We start from the raw sequence: 19627 nt of genomic DNA on the forward strand, positions 1-19627 counted from the left end.
GGTCTGCCTGCTGCAAGTTGAGGACACACAGACAGAGGTCAGACACACACAGACAAACAAACACCCCTCTGCACGTTGCTCCTAACCTGCAACTTGTTTGGTCTATACACGTGCAGGGAGGTATTTTGCCAATATCTACTTGGGCATATTAAAACATTTCTGTTTCGTCCAATTCCGATCCGACTATCAACTGTCAATTTACAGATATGAGTACAACTACGGGTATGGCCATGTCGGCACACACCTAGTCCCACAGTGTTCCCACCAGGCTGTTCCCACAACCTAAAGAAATATTCTGGGAACCTTTTAAAGAACAGATTAAATGTGTTCTGGGAACCTTTTAAAGAACAGATTAAATGTGTTCTGGGAACCTTTTAAAGAACAGATTAAATGTGTTCTGGGAATCTTTTAAAGAGCAGGTTAAATGTGTTCTGGGATCCTTTTAAAGAACAGGTTAAATGTGTTCTGGGAATCTTTTAAAGAGCAGGTTAAATGTGTTCTGGGATCCTTTTAAATAACATCCCAGTGGGGATGTTTCATTAGATGAGACGCCCAGTGGGAATGTTACATTAGATGAGACGCCCAGTGGGGATGTTACATTAGATGAGATGTTACATTAGATGAGACGCCCAGTGGGGATGTTACATTAGATGAGATGTTACATTAGATGAGACGCCCAGTGGGGATGTTACATTAGATGAGATGTTACATTAGATGAGACGCCCAGTGGGAATGTTACATCAGATGAGATGTTACATTAGAAGAGACGCCCAGTGGGGATGTTACATTAGATGAGACGCCCAGTGGGGATGTTACATTAGATGAGACGCCCAGTGGGGATGTTACATTAGATGAGACGCCCAGTGGGGATGTTACATTAGATGAGACGCCCAGTGGGGATGTTACATTAGATGAGACGCCCAGTGGGGATGTTACATTACATGAGACGCCCAGTGGGGATGTTACATTAGATGAGACGCCCAGTGGGGATGTTACATTAGAAGGAACGGAGAGGCAGTATGACATAAGGACAACCAGAGAATCATAAAATCTGGTACTTCTGAAGCGGAGTGTGTATGTGTGTGTGTGTGTGTGGGTGTGTGTGTGTGTGTGTATACACTACTGTAATCCTGAAAGGATGGTGTAATAATTTGGCTGCACTATTTAAAAATGTATAAAGCGGAGGATGAAGGAGGAGGAGGAGGAGGGGAGGGGTGAAGAGGAGGAGGGGAGGGGTGAAGAGGAGGAGGGGGAGGGGTGAAGAGGAGGAGGAGGGGTGAAATGGAGGGGGAGGGGTGAAGAGGAGGAGGAGGGGTGAAGAGGAGAAGGAGGGTGAAGAGGAGGAGGAGGGGGTGAAGAGGAGGAGGAGGGGTGAAAAGGAGGAGGAGGGGTGAAGAGGAGGAGGGGTGAAAAGGAGGAGGAGGAGGGGTGAAAAGGAGGAGGAGGAGGGGTGAAGAGGAGGAGGAGGAGGGGTGAAAAGGAGGAGGAGGGAGGAGGAGGGGTGAAGTGGAGGAGGGGGAGGGGTGAAGAGCAGGAGGATGGGTGAAGAGGAGGAGGAGGGGTGAAGAGGAGGAGGGGTGAAGTGGAGGAGGGGAGGGGTGAAGAGCAGGAGGATGGGTGAAGAGGAGGAGGAGGGGTGAAGAGGAGGAGGAGGGGTGAAGAGTAGGAGGGGTAGGTGTGAAGAGGAGGAGGAGGGGTGAAGAGGAGGAGGAGGGGTGAAGAGTAGGAGGGGTAGGTGTGAAGAGGAGGAGGAGGAGGGGTGAAGAGGAGGAGGAGGAGGAGGAGGAGGGGTGAAGAAGAAGAGGAGGAGGGGTGAAGAGGAGGAGGAGGAGGAGGGGTGAAGAGGAGGAGGAGGGGGTGAAGAGGAGGGGTGAAGAAGAGGAGGAAGAGGAGGGGTGAAAGGGAGGAGGAGGGGTGAAAGGGAGGAGGAGGGGTGAAGAGGAGGAGAAGGGACCCTCTCGCGAGGAGTTTGTTGGTTACCCTGCTAGGGGGATGGAGGGGGTGAGGTGAGGGGGAGGATGGTCTAAGGCTATGCAAACACTATCTGTGACCCAAATGGCACCCTATGCCATTAGTTTATAGTGCACTACTCTTGACCAGGGAATTTTATTTGTACCTTTTTACCTATTACCACAAGAATAGGGGGTCATTAGGGACAACACACTGACCCTGTAGGTTACTGCTGCCTTGTTCACACACACTGACCCTGTCGGTTACTGCTGCCTTGTTCCCCTTTAAAAGTGCTGTCCCACTCAGATACGCAGAGCAGCCCTCCTCTCTCTCTCTCCCCTCATGATGCAGGATCCGCTGTGCTGCAGTAGAGAGAGAGAGAGAGAGAGGTAGAGAGAGAGAGAGAGGTAGAGAGAGAGGTAGAGAGAGAGAGAGAGGTAGAGAGAGAGAGAGAGAGAGAGGTAGAGAGAGAGAGAGAGGTAGAGAGAGAGAGAGAGAGAGAGAGAGAGAGAGAGAGAGAGAGAGAGGTAGAGAGAGAGAGAGAGGTAGAGAGAGAGAGAGAGGTAGAGAGAGAGAGAGAGAGAGGTAGAGAGAGAGAGAGAGGTAGAGAGAGAGAGAGAGAGGTAGAGAGAGAGAGAGAGAGAGGTAGAGGTAGAGAGAGAGAGAGGTAGAGAGAGAGAGAGAGGTAGAGAGAGAGGTAGAGAGAGCGAGAGGGGAAACACTGCTGAGCGGTGCAGTTTGTGCTGCCAGTAGAGCATGCGAAACAGGAGAAGGAGGAGGAGGAAGAGGAGGAAGAGGAGGAGGAGGAGGAGGGGAAGCAATAGAGAGCACAGAGCAGGAGAAGGAGGAGGAGTGAGGGATAGAGAGAGAGAGAGAGAGAGAGAGAGAGAGAGCAAACAATGTCATTCTGTTCAGGAGGCAATGCAGCAGTCAACTTTGCGGCGACGTGAAGGAAGCTACAATAATCTCCTCTTCCAGCAGCAGCAGCGTCCCAGCTCCACAGCTCCCAGCTCCACTGAACAGACTAAAGACAGAGTCCGTGAGTAACGGAAGTTTTCTGTGTTTGTGTGACGCTGCAGCTAGTTCTTCAGGCTTCGTCTTCAGGACTATATGCTGTAATTCCAACTCTTCCTCTGTGGGCTGGATAGGCTTTTGGTGGAGTCTGCTTGCAGTAAGACAGGGTTCATTTTCTCTCACGGTCATTTATTTATCCTTAACATGGCTCTCTCTCTTTCTGTGATGCTGACCCAGTGATTCTTAAAGGAGCCTTACAGCTGTCTATGCCAGTCTGACCATAGTAATATAATGACTGTCTGACCATAGTAATATAATGACTGTCTGACCATAGTAATATAATGACTGTCTGACCATAGTAATATAATGACTGTCTGACCATAGTAATATAATGACTGTCTGACCATAGTAATATAATGACTGTCTGACCATAGTAATATAATGACTGTCTGACCATAGTAATATAATGACTGTCTGACCATAGTAATATAATGACTGTCTGACCATAGTAATATAATGACTGTCTGACCAGTAATATAGTAGCTCTGACCATAGTAATATAATGACTGTCTGACCATAGTAATATAATGACTGTCTGACCATAGTAATATAATGACTGTCTGACCATAGTAATATAATGACTGTCTGACCATAGTAATAGAGCCCCAGCTAGTCCAGTTAGTGAGCTCTGACGGTCACAGAGCCCCAGCTAGCCAGTTAGTGGTCGGCCGTGACAGTCACAGAGCCCCAGCTAGCCAGTTAGTGATCGGCCGTGACAGTCACAGAGCCCCAGCTAGCCAGTTAGTGGTCGGCCGTGACAGTCACAGAGCCCCAGCTAGCCAGTTAGTGGTCGGCCGTGACAGTCACAGAGCCCCAGCTAGCCAGTTAGTGGTTGGCCGTGACGGTCACAGAGCCCCAGCTAGCCAGTTAGTGGTCGGCCGTGACAGTCACAGAGCCCCAGCTAGCCAGTTAGTGGTCGGCCGTGACAGTCACAGAGCCCCAGCTAGCCAGTTAGTGGTCGGCCGTGACAGTCACAGAGCCCCAGCTAGCCAGTTAGTGATCGGCCGTGACAGTCACAGAGCCCCAGCTAGCCAGTTAGTGGTCGGCCGTGACAGTCACAGAGCCCCAGCTAGCCAGTTAGTGATCGGCCGTGACAGTCACAGAGCCCCAGCTAGCCAGTTAGTGATCGGCCGTGACAGTCACAGAGCCCCAGCTAGCCAGTTAGTGGTCGGCCGTGACAGTCACAGAGCCCCAGCTAGCCAGTTAGTGATCGGCCGTGACAGTCACACAGCACTGCGGCTCTGCTGCTCTCCCATCCATGTTTAACACATGGTAGAAGGCTGCTCTGAGAGGCTTTAAATAGCAGGAGTGTGTCAGATAGCAGGCAGTCGGTGGATTGCTGCACTGCACTGCACTCCACTGAGAAATGACTCAGGAGAAACACCGGTCTGTTCTTGAATGTGACGGAGTCTTTACGTACAAAGGTTATCCCTTATTTACTTTGTTAGATTTTGGTAAGCAAGGAAGGTAGACGTTAATATAAGTCCGTGGATTACAGCTTTCTGCGTAGTTTGCTCTGTGAGTTGTCTTGGTGATGCCACGGAGTTTTCCCGGTTCTTTGGCTTAGGACAGCTGTTTCAGTTGGTTCATCGTCTCATTGGCCAGGTGAATATTGATTGGTAAGTTGTGCCAGGTGAATATTGATTACGTTGATATTGATTACTGCGTTTTTGTGTGTGTGTGTGTGTGTGTGTGTGTGTGTGTGTGTGTGTTTGGCGTTTGTAAGAAAAGACATTTCACTATGCATGTTACCATCAAGACACGAACTGATGAACCGATAAGGAGTTGTAGGAGTGAACTCTGAGGCGACGTCCCAAAATAGAACCCTACTCCGTACGTAGTGCACTACACCCTGTGGGCCCTGGTCAAAAGTAGTGCACTACACCCTGTGGGCCCTGGTCAAAAGTAGTGCACTACGCAGGGAACAGGGTGCTGTTTGGGATTCACACCTCAGTATGAGGCTAGAGGAACGGCCTGCACGGGACGGGACAGACAGAGGGACCTGCTGCTGCAGTGAAGGCATCATGAAGTTGTGTCTTAGTGCAGAAGATTGAGCACAAAACAGAGGAGTCAGTGAGTGAACAGTTTTGTTTTTATTATTGAAAGAAAGATGCAGGTAAATGAAATGTGAATGGAGGTGACCTTAAAGAGTTGTCTGTCTAAGTGTATACATCATATATACGGTTTGTGATCATTATACAGCCTACATATTATATACTACCAGCTACCAGTATATATTATAGAGAGAGAGAGAGAGAGAGAGAGGTTGTTTTATATTTATTTCACTTAACAATATTTCACTTTTGTATATTATCTACCTCACTTGCTTTGGCAATGTTAACACATGTTTCCCATGCCAATAAAGCCCTTTGAATTGAATTGAATTGAGAGAGAGAGAGAGAGAGAGAGAGAACAAGAGAGCGAGAACAAGGAGAGAGAGAGAGAGAGAGAGAACAAGGACAAAGAGAGAGAGAGAGAGAGAACAAGGACAAAGAGAGAGAGAGAGAGCGAGAGAGAGAGAGGGAGAGGGACAGAAAGGAGAGAGAGAGGCTCATCATTCTCTCAGTACTGCAGAGCAGAACTCTCTCTCCTAGACTTGTCTCTTTTGCACTTGCATCAAATCTCTCTCTCTCTCTCTCCTTTCTGTCCCTCTCCCTCTCTTTGCTCTCTCTCTCTCTCTCTCTCTCTTTGTCCTTGTTCTCGCTCTCTCTCTCCTTTCTGTCCCTCTCCCTCTCTCTCTGCTCTCTCTATCTCTTTGTCCTTGTTCTCTCTCTACCTCTCTCTCTCTCTCTCTACCTCTCTCTCTCTCTCTCTCTCTCTCTCTCTCTCTCTCTCTCTCTCTCTCTCTCTCTCTCTCTCTCTCTCTCTCTCTCTCTCTTTCTCTTTCTCTCTTTCTCTCTTTCTCTCTCATCACCCTCTAGGACTCTAGGTTAGTGTTTGCTCTTTGGGGTTTTTAGGCCAGGTAATCAGTAAAGCACTTTGTGACAACTACTGATGTTATTAAAAGGCTTTTCATAAAATACATTTGATTGAATGATTGATCATACTAGTGTATCGATATGTGTATTGCCCCCAAAGACCATTAGAATAGATGATCCTATTATTTTGTTTGTTTAGTTTATGTCTGAGTGAAGGTGAAGTTAAGGGTACCTGAACTAGTGCTCTCCTGCAACCTAGAGGTTCATTGTGAATCCAGGTGGTGGTCTTTCTGATTGGTGTGCAGGGTTAGGGGTTCATCTTTAGGTCACTGTGTTAAGACCTTGAAAGAAAACGGCCTTTCTTTTGTCAGGTTGTTGGGGTTTAGGCCAGGTTGTTGGGGTTTAGGCCAGGTTGTTGGGGTTTAGGCCAGGCCAGGTTGTTGGGGTTTAGGCCAGGTTGTTGGGGTTTAGGCCAGGTTGTTGGGGTTTAGGCCAGGTCGTTGGGGTTTAGGCCAGGCCAGGTTGTTGGGGTTTAGGCCAGGTCGTTGGGGTTTAGGCCAGGTTGTTGGGGTTTAGGCCAGGTTGTTGTGGTTTAGGTTGGGGTTTAGGCCAGGTTGTTGGGGTTTAGGCCAGGTTGTTGGGGTTTAGGCCAGGTTGTTGTGGTTTAGGTTGGGGTTTAGGCCAGGTTGTTGGGGTTTAGGCCAGGTTGTTGTGGTTTAGGTTGGGGTTTAGGCCAGGTTGTTGGGGTTTAGGCCAGGTTGTTGGGGTTTAGGCCAGGTAACTGTGAAGCATGTTGTGACAACTGCTGACGTTTAAAAAAAGGGTTTTATAAATAACGATTGATTGATTGATTGATTGATTGATTGATTGATTGATTGATTGATTGAGTCTTCCATGAGAACAAAAGAGCAAAGAACATATCTTCAGTAGCGTGAGGATGAGGATAAATATCTGTAGTTATTCTCTAGCAGGACAGAGGACAGGACAGAGGACAGGACAGAGGACAGGACAGAGGACAGGACAGAGGACAGGACAGAGGACAGGACAGGGAACAGGGCAGAGGATAGGACAGAGGACAGGGGACAGCGCAGAGGATAGGACAGAGGACAGGACAGGGCAGAGGGTAGGACAGAGAACAGGGGACAAGACAGAGGACAGGGGACAGGACAGAGGACAGGGGACAGGACAGAGGACAGGACAGAGGACAGGGCAGAGGACAGGGCAGAGGACAGGCCAGGACAGAGGACAGGCCAGGACAGAGGACAGGACAGGCCAGGGTAGAGGACAGGACAGGGGACAGGACAGAGGACAGGACAGAGGACAGGACAGAGGACAGGACAGAGGACAGGACAGAGGACAGGCGGCTGATACTATAACGTACTTTCACATCCGTGCCAGAACTGGGGCCTGCCATCATTCTTAACATCTGCAGTTTTACTAAGGGGGTCTTTCTCTCTCTGTCTCTTATTTTTACTGAGGGGGCGGGGGTTCTCTGTCTTTCCTGATTGGGGGTGCTCTGCTGCAGCTGCGCTGACAGAAATCAAATTGCCGCACTCACCTGATATTCTTTCCTTGCACCTCAACCCTCCCCCTTCCCCTCCTCTCTAGTTTGCTTTTACTGTAGTCTCTCTCTCTCTCTCTCTCTCTCTCTCCCCATCTCTCCCTCCCCCCCCCTTCCCCTCCTCTCTAGTTTGCTTTTACTGTAGTCTCTCTCTCTCTCTCTCTCTCTCTCCCCATCTCACCCCCAATCTCTCAAGAGTCCCATTGCCCCTGCACAGTGCATCACAATCATACTGCTCTGCACCTATGTAATTCAGGACCCCTCCCCCTTTCCTCCTCCCCTTCCTCCTTCCCCATACCCCCTACCCCTCCTCCTTCCCCCTCTCCCACTCCCTTCCTCTTACCCCTCCTAAAACTGTAGGCAGCAGCAGAGCACTGGTTCTGTTCTGTCCCACCATTACCACTCTCCATCATCCTTGAGCAATTTGCCTGAGTGAGGGAAAAGTGTGTGTGTGTGTGTGTGTGTGTGTGTGTGTGTGTGTGTGTGTGTGTGTGTGTGTGTGTGTGTGTGTGTGTGTGTGTGTGTGTGTGTGTGTGTGTGTGTGTGAGCATCAGCCAGCCAGCAGAACAGAAAACAGCAGCAGCCCTGCAGTGTCCTGCAGCAGTGTGAACAGTTAGCTCAGTTGCTGAATTCTGCAGTGCTGGTTGGACTATCGTGGCAGTAGGCAGGCGCACTCTAGTCAGCAGTCACATGGTGCAGAGAGAGAGGTAGCTACTGGCCGGCTTTGAGCGGTCTGTCTACAGGCTGGGGGTGAGTGAGTTGGGGAGAGGACAAGGAGCAGGGGGAGATGGGGGAGATGCCTGCGTGAGCAGGAGGAGGCCCAGAATGAGGAAAGGGGGGTGTACGACCATTCATTTGCCAGATCAGCTGCCTGCCTGGCTGTCCTCCTCGCCTCTCATCCCTCTCTCCTCTCCTCCTCCTTTAGCCTCTCTCCTCCTCCCCCTCTCCTCTCATCCTCCTCTCTTCTCCTCCCCCTTTCTCCTCCTCCTCCCCCCTCTCCTCTCCTCCTCCTCCTCCCTTTTTCTCCTCTCCTCTCCCCCTAATGGTGCATTGTCCCATTCAGGCGCTAGCTCCACTTCCTGATGATGTAATAAATGCAGCAAGCTTTGAACTTGCTGGGGTAAGGGTTCTCTCTTTTTTTCCCTCTCGTTTCCCCCACTGGCACGTTACCCTCTAAGAGGGAGGGATAGATGTGTGTAACTGTGGGGCAGTTGGGGTCTCCTTCAATATATGGGCCAGAAATGAACGTGTTCAAAGAGGAGAATGTGATAATATGATGAGGTTGTAACAACAGTTCGATTTTCTTTTATTACAAAAAAAATAAAATAAAAATTGTAATGCTTATTTAGGATTATTTATTATTTTTTCAAGCAGATAAATACGCATTATGAATGATTTGGTTATCATGATCTCACCAAACCAAAAGGGTATATAGTCATGAAAATATAAACTATATCTGATTTCATAAAATAATGCCACGGTATTCAAATGATCTTGTTCAGTTACAGCCCTATATTATCATCAACATCATCACAGTTCCTCCTGTCAGCAGGAATATACAGATGATTAATACTAAAGTAGCTTTTACAGAAGGATCGTTGAGCTGCACTGGAGGGTACAAGGGCATAATATAGCATATATTAAAACATGATACATTTACATTATAAACCCAGCTCTGATTTTATATATTTAAAAAAATAAAATAAAAAACTTCATCAACGATATCATGCACCATCAACATCCATCGGACTATTTTATTCTATAGCTTCTACTGGAACGAGATGTAGTGTGTATCCCAAACTGCACCCTATTCCCTGTATAGTGCACTACACGGGAAATAGAGCAGTTCCACTCTGAGTTCCACTGGAGGGTACTGTGAGGTCATCACTGCTCTAGCGGAAGTTGTGGCAGAATTGTGGAGCTATATCTTCTCTGTACCTTACTGGAGCTATACCTTCTCTGTACCTTACTGGAGCTATACCTTCTCTGTACCTTACTGGAGCTATACCTTTTCTGTACCTTACTGGAGCTATACCTTCTCTGGTTCCATCTCTCTCCCTCTCCCTCTCTCTCTCTCTACTGCAGAGGGGCGGCTGGGACACACATCCACACACATACACACACAGAGAGAGAGAGGAGAGAGGAGAGAGGAGAGAGAGGAGAGAGAGAGGAGAGAGTGAGGAGCGAGGAGAGGAGAGAGAGGTGAGTGAGGAGAGAGGAGATAGAGGAGAGAGAGTGAGTGGAGAGAGAGAGGATAGAGTGAGGAGAGAGAGGAGAGTGAGGAGAGAGTGAGGAGAGAGAGGAGAGAGGAGAGAGAGAGGAGAGAGGAGAGAGAGGAGAGAGACAGAGAGAGAGAGTGAGAGACCTTATAATTTTACAGTGATCTGGAAATTAGCATTTGACACAAAAAGTGACATGATACATAGAGTCAGCGATCTACCTGCAACACGTTGGGCGGTGCTCCAGATCTGGTTGCGCATATCCAAGATTAATCAGGAAACCTTTTGCCAAAAAACAATATCCTTGTCTTTTTTGCACGGCTGCAATATTCCTAATGATAGAAAAGGATAAATATTATGTGACCTTCCCAGTTTAACATCTGGAGCCCCTTCCATTGCCATCATCTACCACTGAAGGTAGTTCTTGATACATTTCATTAGAAATATAATGAGATTATTTTCTTCAGAAAATAAATGTGTAAATGTTTTTTTTTCTTCCCTAAAACATAAAACATACACTTTTTTTATGTGAATTGAGCATCTTCATCCACGGTGTCGTGTCTTAACCATATTAATATTCATGGTTGCCATTGGTAATTCATAGTCATGGTTGCCATTGGTAATTAATATTCATGGTTGCCATTGGTAATTCATAGTCATGGTTGCCATTGGTAATTCATATTCATGGTTGCCATTGGTAATTCATAGTCATGGTTGCCATTGGTAATTCATAGTCATGGTTGCCATTGGTAATTCATAGTCATGGTTGCCATTGGTAATTCATAGTCATGGTTGCCATTGGTAATTAATATTCATGGTTGCCATTGGTAATTAATATTCATGGTTGCCATTGGTAATTAATATTCATGGTTGCCATTGGTAATTAATATGCATGGTTGCCATTGGTAATTAATATTCATGGTTGCCATTGGTAATTAATATGCATGGTTGCCATTGGTAATTAATATGCATGGTTGCCATTGGTAATTAATATGCATGGTTGCCATTGGTAATTAATATTCATGGTTGCCATTGGTAATTAATATGCATGGTTGCCATTGGTAATTAATATGCATGGTTGCCATTGGTAATTAATATTCATGGTTGCCATTGGTAATTAATATGCATGGTTGCCATTGGTAATTCATGTAGGCCTGTTGGTAATTGTAGGTAGTCTGCAGTGTGTGTTTTCTGGATGTAAACGAGCAGCATCAGCAGAGTAAGGGCTCTATTCAATCCGCATTGCGGAAGTACGGCTTTACAGCGTGATTGAAATTTAAAGGCAGTGTTCACGCTTTCAGAGGAGACTGCATTTACGTTAAACACTACATATGTCTGCTCAATCTCAAATGACCTTCACATTTCTATTATAGAACCTGTTATGCTTCTGCTTGAATAAAGCCCTAGGACTATCCTACGCAGAGACTTTGGGAGAATCTCAATTGCATATTCCTTGCGTCCCTCCCTCCCTCCCTCGCTTCATTCTCAAATCCCATTGGAGGGGAAGATCAGTAGGGGAGGGGGACCTATGGCTTTCTCATCCAATGGGTTTTGAGAAGGGGGTTGAGGAGCGAGAAGAGAGGATGTAATTGAGATTCTCCCCTAGAGAAGGCTACCAGAGTCATGCAGATTCTACCACTATTACATATTTGCCAAACTATTTATAATTCCTGTAGCTGCTGGTCATTGAAGATGTATTCTGGAAAAGTAAAACCCTGAATGTATGCAGTTTCGCTCCAGAAAATCCAGTAGGTCTATTGTACTGTGTAGTGAGTGACCTCCACTGCAGTGAGGGTGCGGAAAGATGAGAACAACAGACGCTTCAAAAAGTGAAAATTATCTGAAGGGGAAAAGTACGTTTTAGAGATCAATATCATACATTTTCTGACACAATATACATGTCAGTTTAAAGTTCCTCCAACAGTCGGTCTTTCTGGATCTTTCCACTTCTGTTGGTTTGTTTCTGATATGCTCCTACAAGGTTTTATAACCATACTATATGACCCCCCCCCCCCTCTCACTCTCAGTCTGCTCCTCCCCTCTCCTCCCACCTACAGTGTGTGAGTAGATTCACTCTGATGTCCTCTGCCTGGGCTGGCTGAGCTGTGCATGTTGAAACATGCCTCGACTTGTACTGGCTCGCCTGGCCGAGGAAGGAGAGAGAGCCTTGAGCCCTGCCCTCAACAGTGACCCTCGGGCAGAGACAAACAAGAACCAGCAGAGGCTCAACACTGGCAGTTGACTGTCCTGGACACTCAAGAGTGGACGGACACACTGAACAGAACCAGAACAGGACCCTGGATCTTCAGCTGTAGCCAGTCTATAATCTGTCCTCAATCCAAACACTACTTTACAGGTAAATCTAATGTTTAATATGTTCCCTCCTGACTTCTTTTAGCCTAATCATACTGTAGGTACTCTCTACTAGCTCTCTCAAATAACTGCTGGTCTCTTACTTCTACACTACTGAAAAGAGAAAATTACATTTCACTGTTCCACTGGCATGTAGCTACAGTATTTAATGGTAGTCTACTGTTCCACTAGCATGTAGCTACAGTATTTAATGGTAGTCTACTGTTCCACTAGCATGTAGCTATAGTATTTAATGGTAGTCTACTGTTCCACTAGCATGTAGCTACAGTATTTAATGGTAGTCTACTGTTCCACTAGCATGTAGCTACAGTATTTAATGGTAGTCTGTTCCACTGTTCCAGTCTAGCATGTAGCTACAGTATTTAATGGTAGTCTACTGTTCCACTGGCATGTAGCTACAGTATTTAATGGTAGTCTACTGTTCCACTAGCATGTAGCTACAGTATTTAATGGTAGTCTACTGTTCCACTGGCATGTAGCTACAGTATTTAATGGTAGTCTACTGTTCCACTAGCATGTAGCTATAGTATTTAATGGTAGTCTACTGTTCCACTAGCATGTAGCTACAGTATTTAATGGTAGTCTACTGTTCCACTAGCATGTAGCTACAGTATTTAATGGTAGTCTACTGTTCCACTGGCATGTAGCTACAGTATTTAATGGTAGTCTACTGTTCCACTAGCATGTAGCTACAGTATTTAATGGTAGTCTACTGTTCCACTAGCATGTAGCTACAGTATTTAATGGTAGTCTACTGTTCCACTAGCATGTAGCTACAGTATTTAATGGTAGTCTACTGTTCCACTAGCATGTAGCTACAGTATTTAATGGTAGTCTACTGTTCCACTAGCATGTAGCTACAGTATTTAATGGTAGTCTACTGTTCCACTAGCATGTAGCTACAGTATTTAATGGTAGTCTACTGTTCCACTAGCATGTAGCTATAGTATTTAATGGTAGCCTTGTTTTAAAAAAATGTTTCTATTTTTTATTTCACCTTTATTTAACCAGGTAGGCCAGTTGAGAACAAGTTCTCATTTACAACTGCGACCTGGCCAAGATAAAGCAAAGCAGTGCGACACAAACAACAACACAGAGTTACACATGGAATAAAACAAACATACAGTCAATAATACAATAGGGGAAAAGAAAGTCTATATACAGTGTGTGCAAATGGTGTGAAGAGGTAAAGCAATAAATAGGCCAATAGTAGCAACGCAATTACAATTTAGCAAATTAACACTGAAGTGATTGATGTGCAGATGATGATGTGAAAGTAGAGATACTGGGGTGAAAAAGAGGTGGTGCTTGTTTCCCCAAAAAAAATCCCACAGAAAGAAACAGAACTCATAACTTATTACTGTGTCGTTACCGTTTGTAATCTCTGTTTGACCATGTCATCTCTGTTTGACCATGTCATCTCTGTTTGACCATGTCATCTCCGTTTGACCATGTCATCTCTGTTTGACCATGTCATCTCTGTTTGACCATGTCATCTCCGTTTGACCATGTAATCTCTGGGTAAAGGGTAATTTTTATCGTACAATAAGTGCATCTGTAACAGCGAGTTACTAATTATACACTTCCAACCTCTGGACTGTCCTCTATGAATGACTAAAAACACACACATTATTGTCATATTTCCTATTGGCTGGAGAAAGTTTATAAATGACCTTTCCTCCTGAAAAGGAGCAAAAGTAAGTCAATGGACAATATTACTAAAGATTTTTTAATTTTTTTAAAAAGGTACTTATTATCTCTGCTCCTCTAGCCTAGCTCTTCACAGTGAAACCTCCTCTTCATCAGCCGAGACAGCAGGCTTCCTTCACTTACCTACCAGCTGCCACAGAGGAACCACAGCGTTTACCAAGGTGGGAAGCAGGCAGTCTTGTGTAAGAGACGCTATTCATTTTCTATTTGTGTTGCATATAATGAACAGTGATCTGGCCTTTGATGTAGGCATATAGAAGGGAAGAAAAGAGCCCATCAACAGATGTAATATTCAGTAAGTCCTGTAGTAAATCATTACACATCAGATATGTGTAATTAGGATCCCTGGATGTTCTTCCCATCTCTCCAAAATACACAAGCAGGTAGGTAGTTATCGAGTCAACAGTGTTAGTGTTTTGTGGTAACTAAGAGTGTTAAAGCTCCCGATGTGGCACAGCGATCTAAGGCACTGCATCTCAGTGCTAGAGGCGTACCTACAGACCCTGGTTTGAGTCCAGGCTGTATCACAACCGGCTGTGACTGGGAGTCCCATAGGGCGGCACACAATTGGCCCAGCATCGTCCAGGTAGGTCGCCATGGTAAAATAAGAATTTGTTCTTAACTGACACTAAGTATGTTTCATGTGTCCCTGCCGTCACGGTAAACACTAAGTATGCTTCATCTGGTCACGGTAAACACTAAGTATGCTTCATGTTTCCCTGCGGTCACGGTAAACACTAAGTATGTTTCATGTGTCCCTGCGGTCACGGTAAACACTAAGTATGCTTCATGTTTCCCTGCGGTCACGGTAAACACTAAGTATGTTTCATGTGTCCCTGCGGTCACGGTAAACACTAAGTATGCTTCATGTTTCCCTGCGGTCACGGTAAACACTAAGTATGTTTCATCTGGTCACGGTAAACACTAAGTATGTTTCATGTGTCCCTGCGGTCACGGTAAACACTAAGTATGCTTCATCTGGTCACGGTAAACACTAAGTATGTTTCATGTTTCTCTGCGGTCACGGTAAACACTAAGTATGTTTCATGTGTCCCTGCGGTCACGGTAAACACTAAGTATGTTTCATGTGTCCCTGCGGTCACGGTAAACACTAAGTATGTTTCATGTGTCCCTGCGGTCACGGTAAACACTAAGTATGGTTCATGTTTCCCTGCGGTCACGGTAAACACTAAGTATGCTTCATCTGGTCACGGTAAACACTAAGTATGTTTCATGTTTCATGTGTCCCTACGGTCACGGTAAACACTAAGTATGCTTCCCTGCACTAGTGCCCTTTTGAACAGATGACCTCATGTCTGTTCTCTTCATCTGTCTATTCTTCTCCCTCATTTTTTTAATTTTAACTAGGTAAGTCAGTTAAGAACAAATTCTTATTTACAATGACATCCTTAGCTCTGGCATTTATCCCAATATTTGGAACTAAGAACTGATCACCCCAATCCACAAAAGTGGAGACAAATTTGACCCCAATAACTACCGTGGGATATGTGTCAACAGCAACCTTGGGAAAATCCTCTGCATTATCATTAACAGCAGACTCATACATTTCCTCAGTGAAAACAATGTACTGAGCAAATGACAAATTGGCTTTTTACCAAAGTACCGTACAACAGACCACGTATTCACCCAAAACACCCTAATTGACAAAGAAACAAACCAAAACAAAGGCAAAGTCTTCTCATGTTTTGTTGATTTCAAAAAAGCCTTTGACTCAATGTGGCATGAGGGTCTGCTATACAAACTGATGGAAAGTGGTGTTGGGGGTAAAACATACGACATTATAAAATCCATATACACAAACAACAAGTGTGTGGTTAGAATAGGCAAAAAACACACATTTCCTCCCATATGGCCGTGGGGTGAGACAGGGATGCAGCTTAAGCCCCACCCTCTTCAACATATATATCAACGAATTGGCGCGGGCACTAGAACAATCTGCAGCACCCGGCCTCACCCTACTAGAATCTGAAGTCAAATGTCTGCTGTTTGCTGATGATCTGGTGCTTCTGTCACCAACCAAGGAGGGCCTACAGCAGCACCTAGATCTTCCGCACAGATTCTGTCAAACCTGGGCCCTGACACTAAATCTCGGTTAGACCAAAATAATGGGGTTCCAAAAAAGGTCCAGTCACCAGGACCACAAATACAATTTCCATCTAGACACCGTTGCCCTAGAGCACACAAAAAACTATGCATACTAAACATCAGCGCCACAGGTAACTGCCACAAAGCTGTGAACGATCTGAGAGACAAGGCAAGAAGGGCATTCTATGCCATCAAAAGGAACATAAAATTTGATATACCAATTAGGATCTGGCAAAAAATAATTGAATCAGTTATAGAACTCATTGCCCTTTATGGTTGTGAGGTCTGGGATCCGCTCACCAACCAAGAATTCACAAAATGGGACAAACACCAAATGGGGACTCTGCATGCAGAATTCTGCAAAAATATCCTCAGTGTACAACGTAGAACACCAAATAATACATGCAGAGCAGAATTAGGCCGATACCCGCTAATTATCAAAATCCAGAAAAGAGACGTTAAATTCTACAACCACCTAAAAGGAAGCGATTCCCAAACCTTCCATAACAAAGCCATCACCTACAGAGAGATGAACCTGGAGAAGAGTCCCCTAAGCAAGCTGGTCCTGGGGCTCTGTTCACAAACACACCCCACAGAGCCCCAGGACAGCAGCACAATTAGACCCAACCAAATCGGGAGAAAACCAAAAGGTAATTACTTGACACATTGGAAAGAATTAACAAAAAAAAACAGAGCAAACTAGAATGCTATTTGGCCCCAAACAGAGAGTACACAGTGGCAGAATACCTGAGCACTGTGACTGACCCAAACTTAAGGAAATCTTTGACTATGTACAGACTCAGTGAGCATAGCCTTGCTATTGAGAAAGGCCGCCGTAGGCAGACCTGGCTCTCAAGAGAAGACAGGCTATGTGCTCACTGCCCACAAAATGAGGTGGAAACTGCCCACTGTATGACCATATTAGAGACACATTTCCCTTTGTACTTTAACCATTTACACATGGTTACAACACCGTAACCATAATTATTTTCGAACTTCTGTGAGTGTAATGTTTACTGTTCATTCTTTTGTTTATTTCACTTTTTATCTACTTCACTTGCTTTGACAATGTTAACATGTGTCCCATGCCAAAAAGGCCATTGAATTGAATTGAGAGAGAGAGAGAGGTAGTGAGAGAGAGAGAGACAGAGAGAGACAGAAAGAGAGACAGATAGGAGCAGTGAGAGAGAGAGAGAGAGAGAGAGAGAGAGTGAGAGAGAGAGGCAGTGAGACAGAGAGAGAGAGAGAGGCAGTGAGAGAGAGACAGAGAGAGAGAGTGAGAGAGAGAGAGAGAGGCAGTGAGACAGAGACAGAGAGAGAGAGTGAGAGAGAGAGAGAGGCAGTGAGACAGAGAGACAGAGAGACAGAAAGAGAGACAGATAGGAGCAGTGAGAGAGAGAGAGAGAGAGAGGCAGTGAGAGAGAGAGACAGAGAGAAAGAGAGAGAGAGTGAGAGAGAGAGAGAGAGGCAGTGAGACAGAGAGAGAGAGAGGCAGTGAGAGAGAGACAGAGAGAGAGAGTGAGAGAGAGAGAGAGAGGCAGTGAGACAGAGAGAGAGAGAGAGTGAGAGAGAGAGGCAGTGAGACAGAGAGAGAGGTAGAGAGAGAGAGAGACAGAGAGAAAGAGGCAGTGAGAGAGGTAGAGAGAGAGAGAGAGAGAGAGGCAGTGAGAGAGAGAGACAGAGAGAGAGAGTGAGAGAGAGAGAGGCAGTGAGACAGAGAGAGAGAAAGAGAGGCAGTGAGAGAGAGAGACAGAGAGAGAAAGAGAGGCAGTGAGACAGAGAGAGAGAGAGAGAGAGAGCACTGTACTGACAAGCAAAACTATTTTTATTACAATGCACAGTTATGTCAATAAATATCACTCCTAGTGAGATGATAAAAGAACAAGAAAGAAATTGCCATGGGTTTGTTGTCAAAGCTAATACTTCCCTGGTAACAGAACAATAACTCAAACCCAGCTCCTATAGAACATGTTCAAACGTGACTCAAGAAACCCACCAGTATTAGTTAACCCAGTTCAAATCAAATCAAATCAAATCAATCAAATTTTATTTGTCACATACACATGGTTAGCAGATGTTAATGCGAGTGTAGCGAAATGCTTGTGCTTCTAGTTCCGACAATGCAGTAATAACGAACAAGTAATCTAACTAACAATTCCAAAAAAACTACTGTCTTATACACAGTGTAAGGGGATAAAGAATATGTACATAAGGATATATGAATGAGTGATGGTACAGAGCAGCATAGGCAAGATACAGTAGCTGATATCGAGTACAGTATATACATATGAGATAAGTATGTAAACCAAGTGGCATAGTTAAAGTGGCTAGTGATACATGTATTACATAAGGATGCAGTCGATGATATAGAGTACAGTATCAACGTATGCATATGAGATGAATAATGTAGGGTAAGTAACATTATATAAGGTAGCATTGTTTAAAGTGGCTAGTGATATATTTACATCATTTCCCATCAATTCCCATGATTAAAGTGGCTGGAGTAGAGTCAGTGTCATTGACAGTAGCCACTCAATGTTAGTGGTGGCTGTTTAACAGTCTGATGGCCTTGAGATAGAAGCTGTTTTTCAGTCTCTCGGTCCCAGCTTTGATGCACCTGTACTGACCTCGCCTTCTGGATGACAGCGGGGAGAACAGGCAGTGGCTCGGGTGGTTGATGTCCTTGATGATCTTTATGGCCTTCCTGTAGCATCGGGTGGTGTAGGTGTCCTGGAGGGCAGGTAGTTTGCCCCCGGTGATGCGTTGTGCAGACCTCACTACCCTCTGGAGAGCCTTACGGTTGAGGGCGGTGCAGTTGCCATACCAGGCGGTGATACAGCCCGCCAGGATGCTCTCGATTGTGCATCTGTAGAAGTTTGTGAGTGCTTTTGGTGACAAGCCGAATTTCTTCAGCCTCCTGAGGTTGAAGAGGCGCTGCTGCGCCTTCCTCACGATGCTGTCTGTGTGAGTGGACCAATTCAGTTTGTCTGTGATGTGTATGCCGAGGAACTTAAAACTTGCTACCCTCTCCACTACTGTTCCATCGATGTGGATGGGGGTGTTCCCTCTGCTGTTTCCTGAAGTCCACAATCATCTCCTTAGTTTTGTTGACGTTGAGTGTGAGGTTATTTTCCTGACACCACACTCCGAGGGCCCTCACCTCCTCCCTGTAGGCCGTCTCGTCGTTGTTGGTAATCAAGCCTACCACTGTTGTGTCGTCCGCAAACTTGATGATTGAGTTGGAGACGTGCATGGCCACGCAGTCGTGGGTGAACAGGGAGTACAGGAGAGGGCTCAGAACGCACCCTTGTGGGGCCCCAGTGTTGAGGATCAGCGGGGAGGAGATGTTGTTGCCTACCCTCACCACCTGGGGCGGCCCGTCAAGAAGTCCAGTACCCAGTTGCACAGGGCGGGGTCGAGACCCAGGGTCTCGAGCTTGATGACGAGCTTGGAGGGCACTATGGTGTTGAATGCCGAGCTGTAGTCGATGAACAGCATTCTCACATAGGTATTCCTCTTGTCCAGATGGGTTAGGGCAGTGTGCAGTGTGGTTGAGATTGCATCGTCTGTGGACCTGTTTGGGCGGTAAGCAAATTGGAGTGGGTCAAGGGTGTCAGGTAGGGTGGAGGTGATATGGTCCTTGACTAGTCTCTCAAAGCACTTCATGATGACGGATGTGAGTGCTACGGGCGGTAGTCGTTTAGCTCAGTTACCTT

The 19627-nt window shown here is 45.8% G+C and overlaps 1 long non-coding RNA gene across 1 annotated transcript in view; it reads left to right on the forward strand.

The window, feature by feature from the left end:
• The first annotated feature begins 11785 nt into the window (after nucleotides 1-11785).
• The window catches only part of LOC121839657, an 11737-nt gene continuing 3895 nt past the window's right edge, over nucleotides 11786-19627 (forward strand). Inside the window, exons 1-2 of the long non-coding RNA XR_006079148.1 lie at nucleotides 11786-12078; nucleotides 13867-13966. This is a non-coding gene — a long non-coding RNA (uncharacterized LOC121839657). The remainder of the gene's footprint in view (nucleotides 12079-13866; nucleotides 13967-19627) is intronic.

This window comes from Oncorhynchus tshawytscha, linkage group LG16 (assembly GCF_018296145.1).
Source record: "Oncorhynchus tshawytscha isolate Ot180627B linkage group LG16, Otsh_v2.0, whole genome shotgun sequence".
NCBI classification, from domain to species: Eukaryota; Metazoa; Chordata; class Actinopteri; order Salmoniformes; family Salmonidae; genus Oncorhynchus; species Oncorhynchus tshawytscha.